Here is a 13,292-nt window from a genome sequence, read left to right on the forward strand (position 1 = left end):
CTTGTTGGTTAGTTGTGCGGAATTATGACAAAGTGTGATTCACGTTTGAGAGCTCCAAGTCCTTTGGCGCCATTGTTGATGATCACAATTTCGTGCACCAAGTTTTTGGCGCCGTTGCCGGGGATTGTTTGAATTTGGACAACTGAAGGTTCATCTTGTGGCTTAGATTAGGTAATTTTACTTTTTATTTTCGAAAAAATTTTTAAAAATACAAATTTTTTTTTCTATTTTGTTCTTTAGAGTTTTTAAGAATGAATTCTAGAGTTTCATGATGATTTGTTGAAGTCTGGCTGGCTGTGAAGCCATGTCTAATCTTATTGGACCGAGGTTTCAACTTATCATCACAAGAGCTTGTTGATTCCTATCAATTTTGCTGTTGTTAGCAATGATCTGCTAAAGCTTGGCTGGCCATTGGCCATGTCTAGTATTTTGGACCGGAGCTTTCATTGAAAGCTTGGCTGGCTAGTAAGCTATGTCTAATTCCTAGACCGGAGTCTTAGACTAGCATTGCAATGATTCCTGGGACTCTTATTAAAAATTTTGAATCCCTTTCTTCTCCACTCAATTTTTGAAAAATCATAAAAAAATTTCTATAAAACCATAAAAATCGAAAATATTTTATGTTTCTTGTTTGAGTCTAGTATCAATTTTTAAGTTTGGTGTCAATTGCATGTTTTTATTCTTCTTGCATTTTTCGAATATATGCATTATGTTCTTCATTGATCTTCAAGTTGTTCTTGATGATTTCAGTGCTCTGATCTTTAATTTCTCTTATTTTGTGTCTTTTGTTGTTTTTATATGCATTTTCAAATTGTTATAGTCCTTAGTATACAAACTTCTAAGTTTGGTGCTTGCATGCATTGTTTATTTGATCTTAGTTGCATTCTTTTATTATTGTTTCTCATCATTTAAAAATTCAAAAAAAATTTTAATTGTCTTTTCAAGTCAATAATACAGAGAATTGAAGATTCAGAACATTCAGCAGAGGAATCAAACAGAAAAAGCTGGGCGTTCAAAACGCCTAGTAAAGAAGGAAAACTGGCGTTTAAACACCAGAATGGATGCCATTCTGGGCGTTTAACACCAGGATGACACTAGAGGGAAGATTTTGTTTTTAATTCAAATCTTTTTCAAATTTTCATAATTTTTCAAAATCAAATCTTTTTCAAATCATATCTTTTCAATCATATCCTTTCAAAATCAATTTCTTTCCATTTTTTTATTATTATAATTCTCGAAAATCCTTGCTATAATTAATGATTTACTTCAAAATTTTCAAGTTGTTACTTGCCTATTAAGAAAGGATCAAATTTTAAATTTTAAGAATCATATCTTTTAATTTCTTGTTAGTCAAGTAATCAACTTTAATTTTAAAACTTTCTTTTTTAAAATTTGATTTTTAATCATATCTTCTCAATCATATCTTTTCAAATCACATCTTTTTCAAAATTAATTTTCAATCATATCTTTTTAATTTTTAATTTCAAAATCTTTTTCAAAATCACTTAATTTCTTCCCCAATCTTAATTTTCGAAAATCTCAATCAAATTTTCAAATTTCTTTTTATTATTTTAAAAATCTTTTACTTTAATTTCGAAAATTCTTTCCCTCTTCTCACATCCTTCTATTTAAGGGACTAACACTTCTCCTCAAGGTGCAATTCGAACTCTATCCTTCTTGATAAGTTCAAATTCTCTACTATCTACCTCCTCCTTCTATTCTTCTTTTCCTCTGACACCTCAAGGAATATCTATACTGTGACATAGAGGATTCCCTACTTTCTTGTTCTCTTCTCTTTCATATGAGCAGGAGAGAAGATAAAGGCATACTTGTTCAAGCTGATCCTGAACCTGAAAGGACCTTGAAGAGAAAGCTAAGAGAAGCTAAAGCACAATTTTCTCTAGAGGGCCTAACAGAGCTTTTCAAGGAAGAAGAAGCCATGGCAGCCGAAAACAACAATGCCAACAATGCAAGGAAGGTGCTTGGTGACTTTACTGCACCTACTCCCGACTTCTATGGGAGAAGCATCTCAATCCCTACCATTGGAGCAAACAACTTTGAGCTTAAGCCTCAATTAGTTTCTCTAATGCAACAGAATTGCAAGTTTCATGGACTTCCATTGGAAGATCCTCATTAGTTCTTAGCTGAATTCTTGCAAATCTGTGACACTGTCAAGACCAATGGGGTTGATCCTGAGGTCTACAGACTTATGCTCTTCCCTTTTGCTGTAAGAGACAGAGCTAGGACATGGTTGGACTTACAACCTAAAGAAAGCCTGAACTCTTGGGAAAAGCTAGTCAATGCCTTCTTGGCAAAGTTCTTTCCACCTTAAAAATTGAGCAAGCTTAGAGTGGAAGTCCAAACCTTCAGACAGAAGGAAGGTGAATCCCTCTATGAAGCTTGGGAAAGATACAAGCAATTGATCAGAAGGTGCCCTTCTGACATGCTTTCAGAATGGAGTATCATAGGTATATTCTATGATGGTCTGTCTGAACTGTCCAAGATGTCATTGGACAGCTCTGCTGGAGGATCTCTTCATCTGAAGAAGACGCCTGCAGAAGCTCAGGAACTCATTGAGATGGTTGCAAATAACCAATTCATGTACACTTCTGAAAGGAACCCTGTGAATAATGGGACAAATCAGAAGAAAGGAGTTCTTGACATTGATACTCTGAATGCCATACTGGCTCCGAATAAAATATTGACCCAACAAGTCAATATGATTTCTCAGAGTCTGTCTGGAATGCAAGCAGCAACAGGCAGTACTAAGGAAGCTTCCTCTGAAGAAGAAGTTTATGATCCTGAGAACCCAGCAATGGAAGAGGTGAATTACATGGGAGAACCTTATGGAAACACCAATAATTCTTCATGGAGAAATCATCCAAATCTCTCATGGAAGGATCAACAGAGACCTCAACAAGGTTTCAACAACAATAATGGTGGAAGAAACAGGTTTAGCAATAGCAAGCCTTTTCCATCATCTTCTCAGCAACAGACAGAGAATTCTAAGCAAAGCCACTCTGACTTAACAACCATTGTCTCTAATCTAATCAAAACCACTCAAAGTTTTATGACTGAAACAAGGTCCTCCATTAGAAATTTGGAGGCACAAGTGGGTCAGCTAAGTAAGAAAATTACTGAACTCCCTCCTAGTACTCTCCCAAGCAATACAGAAGAGAATCCAAAGAGAGAGTGCAAGGCCATAAACACGTCTCACATGGCCGAACATGGAGAGGAGGAAGAGGCAGTGATCTCCACTAAGGAAGACCTCAATGGACGTCCACTGGCCTCCATGGAATTCCCTATTGAGGAACCATGGGAATCTGAGGCTCACACTGAGACCATAGAGATTCCATTGAATTTACTTTTACCATTCATGAGCTCTGATGAGTATTCTTCCTCTGAAGAGGATGAAGATGTTACTGAAGAGCAAGTTGCTAAGTTTCTTGGAGCAATCATGAAGCTAAATGCCAAGTTATTTGGTAATGAGACTTGGGAGGATGAACCCCCCTTGCTCATCAAAGATCTGGATGACTTGACTAGGCAGATATTACCTCTGAAGAGACAAGATCCTGGAAAGTTTTTAATACCTTGTTCCATAGGCACCATGACCTTTGAGAAAGCTCTGTGTGACCTAGGGTCAAGCATAAACCTCATGCCTCTCTCTGTAATGGAGAAGCTAGGGATCATTGAGGTACAAGCTACAAGAATCTCACTAGAGATGGCAGACAATTCAAAGAAACAAGCTTATGGACTTGTAGAGGATGTCTTGGTAAAGGTTGAAGACCATTACATCCCTGCTGATTTCATAATCCTAGAGACTGGGAAGTGTATGGATGAATCCATCATCCTTGGTAGACCCTTCCTAGCCACAGCAAAAGCTGTGATTGATGTTGACAGAGGAGAATTGATCATTCAAGTGAATGAAGACTCCCTTGTGTTTAAAGCTCAAGGATATCCCTCTGTAACCATGGAGTGGAAGCATGAAGAGCTTCTCTCAATACACAGTCAAACTCTAAGTTTGGTGTTGGGAGGCCACAACCAAACTTTAAGTTTGGTGTTGAACCCCCACATTCAAACTCTAAGTTTGGTGTTGGGAGGTTCCAACATTGCTCTGAACATCTGTGAGGCTCCATGAGAGCCACTATCAAGCTATTGACATTAAAGAAGTGCTTGTTGGGAGGCAACCCAATTTTAATTATCTATGTTAAATTTCTATTTTCTTTTGTTATTTTATGTTTTCTGTAGGTTGATGATCATGTGAAGTCACAAAAACTATTGAAAAAGCAAAAACAGAAGGAAAAACAGTATTAAAAACAAAACACCCTGGAGGAGAAACTTACTAGCGTTTAAACGCCAGTAAGGGTAGCAGAATGGGCGTTAAACGCCCAGTCTGGCACCATTCTGGGCGTTTAACGCCATAAATGGGCACCAGACTGGTGTTTAACGCCAGGAATAGGCAAGAAGCTGGCGTTAAACGCCAGAAATGGGCAGCAACCTGGCGTTTAACGCCAGGATTGGCAGAAAGGAGCGTTTTTGCACGCCACTTGGTGCAGGGATGAGATATCCTTGACACCTCAGGATTTGTAGACCCCACAGGATCCCCACCTACCCCACCTCTCTCTCTCTTCTTCACCCATTCACCAATCACCTCAATACCTCTTCCCCAAAAACCACTCACCTATCAAATCCCACCATTCTCTTCACCACTCACATCCATTCTTCATAAAACCCCACCTACCTCACCATTCAAATTTAAACCACTTTCCCACCCAAACCCACCCATAATGGCCGAACCATACCCCCCTCCACTCCTATATAAACCCATCTTCACTCCTTCATTTTCACACAACATACACACTACTTCTCCCCCTTGGCCGAAACACTAAGCCCCCTCCATCTCCTCTATTTCTTCTTCTTCTACTCTCTTCTTTCTTCTTTTGCTCGAGGACGAGCAAACCTTCTAAGTTTGGTGTGGTAAAAGCTAAAGCTTTTTTGTTTTTTCCATAACCATTAATGGCACCAAAGGCCGGAGAAACCTCTAGAAAGAGGAAAGGGAAGGCAAAAGCTTCCACCTCCGAGTCATGAGAGATAGAGAGATTCCTCTCAAGGGTGCATCAAGACCACTTCTATGAAGTTGTGGCCAAGAAGAAGGTGATCCCCGAGGTCCCTTTCAAGCTCAAAAAGGACGAATATCCAGAGATCCGACATGATATCCGAAGAAGAGGTTGGGAAGTTCTCACCAACCCCATTCAACAAGTCAGAATCTTAATGGTTCAAGAGTTCTATGCCAATGCATGGATCACCAAGAACCATGATCAAAGTGTGAACCCGGACCCTAAGAATTGGCTTACAATGGTCCGAGGGAAATACTTGGATTTTAGTCTGGAAAATGTAAGGTTGGCATTCAACTTGCCCATGATGCAAGGAGATGCACACCCCTACACTAGAAGGGTCAACTTTGATCAAAGGTTGGACCAAGTCCTCATAGACATCTGTGAAGATGGCGCTCAATGGAAGATAGATTCAAGAGGGAAGCCGGTTCAACTAAGAAGGCATGACCTCAAGCCCGTGGCTAGGGGATGGTTGGAGTTCATCCAACGCTCAATCATTCCCACTAGCAACTGGTCTGAAGTTACTATAGACCGAGCCATCATGATTCATAGCATCATGATTAGAGAGGAAGTAGAAGTTCATGAGGTTATATCCCAAGAACTCTACAAGGTGGCAGACAAGTCCTCTACTGTGGCAAGGTTAGCCTTCCCTCACCTAATTTGTCACCTCTGCAATCCAGTTGGAATTGACATAGAGGGAGACATTCTCATTGATGAGGACAAGCCCATCACTAAGAAAAGGATGGAGCAAACAAGAGATCCCACTCATGGACAAGAGCATAAGGAAATTCCTCATCATGAAATCCCTGAGATGCCTCAAGGGATGCAATTTCCTCCACAAAACTATTGGGAGCAAATCAACACCTCCCTAGGAGAATTAAGTTCCAACATGGGACAACTAAGGGTGGAGCACCAAGAGCATTCCATCCTCCTCCATAAAATTAGAGAAGACCAAAGAACCATGAGAGAGGAGCAACAAAGGTAAGGAAGAGACATTGAGGAGCTCAAGCACTCCATAAGATCTTCAAGAGGAAGAACAAGCCGCCATCACTAAGGTGGACCCGTTCCTTAATTTCCTTGTTCTTTATTTTTTTTTTCGAATTTTTATGCTTTATGTTTATTTATGTTTGTGTCTTTATTACATGATCACTAGTGTCTAAGTGTCTATGCCTTAAAGCAATGAAAATGAATCCATCACCTTTCTTAAATGAAAAATGTTTTTAATTGAAAAAGAAAAAGAAGTGCATGAATTTCGAATTTTATAATAGTTTAGTTACTTTGATGTGGTGGCAATACTTTTGTCTTTCTGAATGAATGCTTGAACAGTGCATATTTTTTATATTGTTGATTCATGAATATTAAAATTGTTGGCTCTTGAAAGAATGATGGGAAAAGGAAAAATGTTATCTGATGATCTGAAAAATCATAAAATTGATTCTTGAAGCAAGAAAAAGCAGTGAAAAGCTTGCAGAAAAAAAAAAGAGAGAAAAGAAAAAGAAAGAAAAAGAAAAGCAAGCAGAAAAAGCCAATATCCCTTTAAACCAAAAGGCAAGGGTGATAAAAAAGATCCAAGGCTTTGAGCATCAGTGGATAGGAGGGCCCACAGGAATAAAATCCTGGCCTAAGCAGCTAAACCAAGCTGTCCCTAACCATGTGCTTGTGGCGTGAAGGTGTCAAGTGAAAACTTGAGACTGAGCGGTTAAAGTCGTGGTCCAAAGCAAAAAGAGTGTGCTTAAGAGCTCTGGACACCTCTAATTGGGGACTCTAGCAAAGCTGAGTCACAATCTGAAAAGGTTCAGCCAGTTATGTGTCTGTGGCATTTATGTATCCGATGGTAATACTGGAAGACAAAGTGCTTAGGGTCACGGCCAAGACTCATAAAGTAGCTGTGTTCAAGAATCAACATACTTAACTAGGAAAATCAATAACACTATCTGTATTCTGAGTTCCTATAGAAGCCAATCATTCTGAACTTCAAAGGATAAAGTGAGATGCCAAAACTGTTCAGAAGCAAAAAGCTAATAGCCCCGCTCATCTAATTAATACTGATCTTCATAGATGTTTTTGGAATTCATGGTATATTCTCTTCTTTTTTTATCCTATTTGATTTTCAGTTGCTTGGGGACAAGCAACAATTTAAGTTTGGTGTTGTGATGAGCGGATAATTTATACGCTTTTTGGCATTGTTTTTAGTATGTTTTTAGTATATTTTAGTTAGTTTTTATTATGTTTTTATTAGTTTTTAAATAAAAATCACTCTTCTGGACTTTACTATGAGTTTGTGTGTTTTTCTGTGATTTCAGGTATTTTCTGGCTGAAATTGAGGGACCTGAGCAAAAATCTGATTTAGAGGCTGAAAAAGGACTGCAGATGCTGTTGGATTCTGATCTCCCTGCACTCGAAGTGGATTTTCTGGAGCTACAGAAGCCCAATTGGCGCGCTCTCAATTGCGTTGAGTAGACATCCTGGGCTTTCCAGCAATATATAATAGTCATTACTTTGTCCGAGATTTGATGGCCCAAACAGGCATTCCAAGTCAGCTCAAGAATTCTGGTGTTTAACGCCGGAACTGACACAAAAGCTGGAGTTAAACGCCCAAACTGGCACAAAAACTGGCGTTTAACTCCAAGAAAAGTCTCTACACATGGAAGCTTCAATGCTCAGCCCAAGCACACACCAAGTGGGCCCGGAAAAAGATTTCTGCATTAATTACTGATTTCTGTAAACCCTAGGCTACTAGTTCTCTATAAATAGGACCTTATACTATTGTATTTTCATCTTTTGATCATCCTGGAATCATGTTTTGATGATTGAACTCTCTTTGGGAGGCTGGCCATTCGGCCATGCTTAGACCTTTTGTTCTTATGTATTTTCAATGGTGGAGTTTCTACACACCATAGATTAAGGTGTGGAGCTCTGCTGTTCTTCATGAATTAATACAAGTACTATTATTTTTCTATTCAACTCAAGTCTATTTCTTCTCCAAGATATTCATTCGCACCCAAGAACATGATAAATGTGATGATTATGTGACACTCATCACCATTCTCACCTATGAATGCGTGACTGACAACCACTTCCGTTCTACATGCAAACAAGCTTGAATGTGTATCTCTTAGGTTTCTAATCTAAGATTGGAACCTTCGTAGTATAGGCTAGAATTATTGGCGGCCATTCCTGAGATTCGGAACGTCTAAACCTTGTCTGTGGTATTCTGAGTAGGATCTGGGAAGGGATGACTATGACGAGCTTCAAACTCGCGAGTGTTGGGCGTAGTGACAGACGCAAAAGGATCAATGGATCCTATTCCAACATGATCGAGAACCAACAGCTGATTAGCCGTGTGGTGACAGCGCATTTGGACCATTTTCACTAAGAGGATGGGATGTAGCCATTGACAACGGTGAAACCCAACATAAGCTTGCCATGGAAAGGAGTATGAATGATTGGAAGAAGGCAATAGGAAAGCAGAAATTCAGAAGAAACAAAGCATCTTCATACGCTTATCTAAAATTCTCACCAATGGATTACAGAAGTATCTCTATCCTATTTTATGTTTTATTCATCTTTTAATTATCAATTCTCCATAACCATTTGAATCCGCCTGACTGAGATTTATAAGATGACCATAGCTTGCTTCAAGCCGACAGTCTCCGTGGGATCGACCCTTACTCACGTAAGGTATTACTTGGACGACCCAGTGCACTTGCTGGTTAGTTGTGCGGAATTGTAACAAAATGTGATTCACAATTTCGTGCACCACCTAACTTCTGCCACACGCCAGTTTTTGGCGCCGTTGTCGGGGAGTTGCAATTGTGTGCTAAATTATTAATTAGTGTACATATTCTTATTTTATTTGCATATTTTATTTTTATTTTATAACCATGAGCTATATGTTTCTTTCATTGAATGACGCGTTCACTGCCTGATCCGAGCTTAGCCGCATTTGATCCTGAAATTGAAAGAACTATTTCATGTATTAGGCGAGCTCGACGTCGGTTAGCCTCTGAGGGTGGTGAAGTGATTGTTATCGATTCACCAGTCTCACCTGAGGGCGAATTTGAACCGCCATCTGAGAGCGAAACAAGCTCCTTTACTACTGATTCAGTTGATTCACGTGCAGATAACATGGCAGCACCTAGGAGGATTACTCTCCAGGAAGCTGGAGCCCCGGATTTTACACTGCAACTGTATCAAGTGCATCATCCAACTCTGGCTGCATATTTTGAGCTGAAGACTGCATTAATCAACTTGATGCCCAAGTTTTATGGCTTACCTGCTCAAGAGCCTATTAAGCACCTAAGAGATTTCCAGACAGCCTATTCTACTGTTAGGTGTCATGGTGCAAATGAAACTTCTATTTTGTTAACTGCCTTCCCGTTTTCTCTTGAGGGAAAGGAAAGGGAGTGGTACTACTCCCAACCTGAAGCGACTGTTACTAACGGGGATTCACTCAGGAGAGAATTTCTGGAAAAATACTTTTCAGCTGAAGTTACTGAAAGACTAAGGAAAGAGATCTCATGCATTGTTCAAGGTGAATCAGAAACTCTCTATGAGTACTGGGAGCGTTTTAAGAACCTTCTGGACGCATGCCCCCATCACATGATTGACAGACTAGTGTTGATCAGCTACTTCACTCAAGGTATGAAGCCTCGGGATAAAACTTTATTAGATGGTGCTAGTAATGGTTTTCTGAAAAAGTACAAGACCGCAAATGAAGCATGGCAACTGATTAGCGACTTAGCTGAGTCTACTAGGAATCACAGGCACAGGAGCACCCACTCAAAAGCCGTTGCAGAAGTTTTCTCCAGCACTGAAACTTCTGCTCTTACACAGAGTATATGTGAAATGACTAACCTACTGAAGCAAATGCAGTTGAACCAACAACAACAAGCTCAGCCTGCCACATCACAACAAAGCTAACAGCTAGTTCCCCAAAGAGTATGCGGGATCTGTGCTGACTATAGTCATTATACTGATGAATGTCCGTAGCTCCAACAAGAAGATAACACTGTGGCAGCTACTAATAACTTCTATGACTGCCCGAACCAAGGATACAATCAACAAGGCGACAACTACAACCAAGGAGGAAACTATAACCAAGGATGGCAGGACAACTCCAACCAAATTTTGAGAGATAATTTCAACCATGGCTAGAGGGACAACTATAACAGAGGAGGCAGAGACAACAATGAAAACCAGAGGTGGAATAACAACAATAGACAGTAGAATCAAAACCAACCTTATAGAGCTCCTCACCTAAGACAGTCACAAGGACCCCAGCATAACCAACAACAAGTCCCACAGATCACTTATCCCACTTCCTCATCAAATGACGAGATGCTTCGTTCTCTTGCACAAGGACAACAAGACATGCAGACTACACTTAACTCCACTTTAAATGGTCTGAATGCCACTTTACAAGCTCTCGCCACCCGGATAGAGTCACTACCTGCTTCCACCAACCAACCTTCAAGCTCCAGTAGAATTCTTTCTCAACCCTTACCTAACCCCAAGGGTGGCATCAATGCCATCACTTTGAGGTCCGGAATCACACTGCCAGAGAGGAATCAGGAGGAACCAAGCCCAATAGAACACTCCCCAATTGAAGACTCAGTGGAAGTAGAAGATGCTGAAATGGAAGATGCTGGAGAGGAAGATGAAGTACAAGACAAGGTTGAAGAAGAATTAGCTTAGCCAAGGAATGGAGCACCAAGGGATACAGAAGCTGCAAGTAGTGCCATCCCTATCCCATTCCCACACCTTGCAAGAAAGCCCAGAAAGCAGACAAAACTTGATCCCAAAATGGTAGAAATTTTCAAAAAGGTTGAGGTAATTGTTCCCCTTTTTTATGTTATTCAGCAAGTACCTAAATATGCAAAGTTTCTGAAAGATTTATGCATTCATAAGGATAAAATTAATGAATTAGAAACTATTCCTTTAGGTAGTTCTATATCTACTTTAATGGGAAGTATACCTGAAAAATGTAGTGATCCAGGTCCATACATGGTTAACTATACCATTGGAAGTGTGATATTTTCTGATTGCATGTGTGACTTAGGAGCATGTGTTAGTATAATGCCATTGTCTATATATGATACCTTAAGGCTTCCCCCCTTAAAAAGGTCGGCAGCTCGTTTTGTGTTAGCAGATAAAAGTATTATTACAGTAGTTGGAATTGCTGAAGATGTATTAGTGAGCATTAAGGTGCTCACATTTCCCATTGACTTCTATATCCTGGAAATGCCCCCTAATGACTCAGGAAGACCATCATCAATCCTGCTTGGAAGACCATTCCTGAAGACCTCAAAGTTCAAACTGGATGCATTCTCAGGAACTTACTCCTTTGAGATAGATGGTAGAACAGTGAGTTTCAGCTTAAATGAAGCTATGAAGCACCCTCCGGAAGATCATTCTATCTTCCAGTGCGACATCATTGATGAAACTATAGCTGAAGTTCACCAAGAAGAATTAGAAGAGAAGCACATGGAGCAAGGTCCAAGTGTGGGGACATCCTCTGAACACAATGAAGACACCTTACCATTACCACCAGCCCCGGATGATCCAGAACCTAGCCATGAGCAGAAATTGGAATTGAAGCCCCTCCCTCCATACCTCAAGTATGCTTACCTTGAGGATAATCAGAAGTTCCCATTCATTATTACAAGGGAACTCATTTCTCAACAGGAGGAGCAGCTGCTTAGTGTGCTGAAAAAGCACAAGAAAGCAATTGGGGGGAGCTTGGCGGATATAGTAGGCATCAGCCCTCAAGTTTGTGAGCACAGGATATATTTAGAAGAGGACTTAAAACCTGTCCGTCAACCCTAAAGAAGATTGAATCCAACCATCTTAGAAGTTGTCAAGAAAGAAGTGACCAAGTTACTTGAAGCAGATATCATTTACCCCATCTCAGATAGTGAATGGGTCAGTCCAGTACAAGTGGTACCCAAGAAGTCTGAAGTCACAGCAGTAAAGAATGAACATGGAGAGCTCCTGACAACTATAGTGCAGAATTCATGGAGGGTTTGCATTGACTATAGGCGTCTCAACCAAGCTACTCGCAAGGATCATTACCCCTTGCCATTTATTGATCAGATGCTCGATCGCCTGTCAGGTAAATCCCATTATTGCTTTTTAGATGGTTAACAGGCTACTTTCAAATTCATATAGCTCCTGAGGATCAGGAGAAGACCACTTTTACATGTCCCTTTGGAACGTATGCTTATAAAAGAATGCCTTTTGGCTTATGTAATGCACCTGCTACTTTCCAAAGATGCATGATGAGTATCTTTTCAAATCTTATTGAGAACTGTATGGAAGTATTTATGGATGATTTTAGCGTATATGGTGATTCATTTGACCTTTCCTTGGATAGTCTAGCTAGAGTATTAGACAGATGTGTTAGTTCAAACCTTGTATTGAATTTTGAAAAATGTCACTTTATGGTAAAACAATGGATTGTTCTAGGACATGTTGTCTCTAAAACTGGTATTTCAGTAGATCCAGCAAAGGTAGATATCATTTCTAGTTTACCTTACCCCTCCTCCGTGAGGGAAGTCCGTTCGTTCCTTGGCCACGCAGATTTTTATAGGAGATTTATTAAGGACTTCAGTAAGGTAGCATTACCTTTATCCAGACTGCTACAGAAAGATATTGAGTTCGAGTTCAGTGAGGATTGCATGAAAGCGTTTGATAAGCTGAAGATCGCCCTGACTCAAGCTCCAATTGTGAGAGGAGCAGACTGGAGCCAGCAATTTGAAATTATGTGTGATGCCTCCAACCATGCAGTAGGAGCGGTGCTGGCTCAGCGCAAAGATAAGGATCCTTTCGTAATTGCTTATGCATCTAAAACCTTAGATACTGCTCAGTCTAATTACACTACTACTGAAAAAGAGCTTCTTGCTATTGTTTTCGCTCTGGATAAATTTTGAGCCTATTTACTTGGTACTAAGGTAGTAGTATACTCAGACCATGCAGCTCTAAAATATTTATTAGCTAAAAAGGAGTCCAAACCAAGGTTAATACGTTGGATACTGCTGCTGCAAGAATTTGATTTAGAAATTAAGGATAGGAGTGGTAACCAGAATTTAGTGGCAGACCACTTGAGTCACCTTGAGCACGTTAAGGATGACTCCACTCCTATAAATTATGCTTTCCCATTTGATAGCTTGCATGCAG

At 40.0% G+C, this 13,292-nt stretch overlaps 2 non-coding genes across 2 annotated transcripts; both read right to left on the reverse strand.

Annotated features, from left to right (window-relative positions):
* Positions 1 to 2,341: 2,341 nt before the first annotated feature.
* LOC148563615 (small nucleolar RNA R71) lies at positions 2,342 to 2,449 on the reverse strand. Its single transcript, XR_015884351.1, has one exon. It is a non-coding gene; the product is annotated as a small nucleolar RNA R71 (small nucleolar RNA).
* A 7,165-nt stretch (positions 2,450 to 9,614) lies between these two features.
* LOC148563616 (small nucleolar RNA R71) lies at positions 9,615 to 9,722 on the reverse strand. Its single transcript, XR_015883824.1, has one exon. It is a non-coding gene; the product is annotated as a small nucleolar RNA R71 (small nucleolar RNA).
* Between the last annotated feature and the right edge of the window lie 3,570 nt (positions 9,723 to 13,292).

This window comes from Arachis ipaensis, chromosome B5 (assembly GCF_059453495.1).
Source record: "Arachis ipaensis isolate K30076 ecotype BB chromosome B5, ASM5945349v1, whole genome shotgun sequence".
Taxonomy (NCBI): domain Eukaryota; kingdom Viridiplantae; phylum Streptophyta; class Magnoliopsida; order Fabales; family Fabaceae; genus Arachis; species Arachis ipaensis.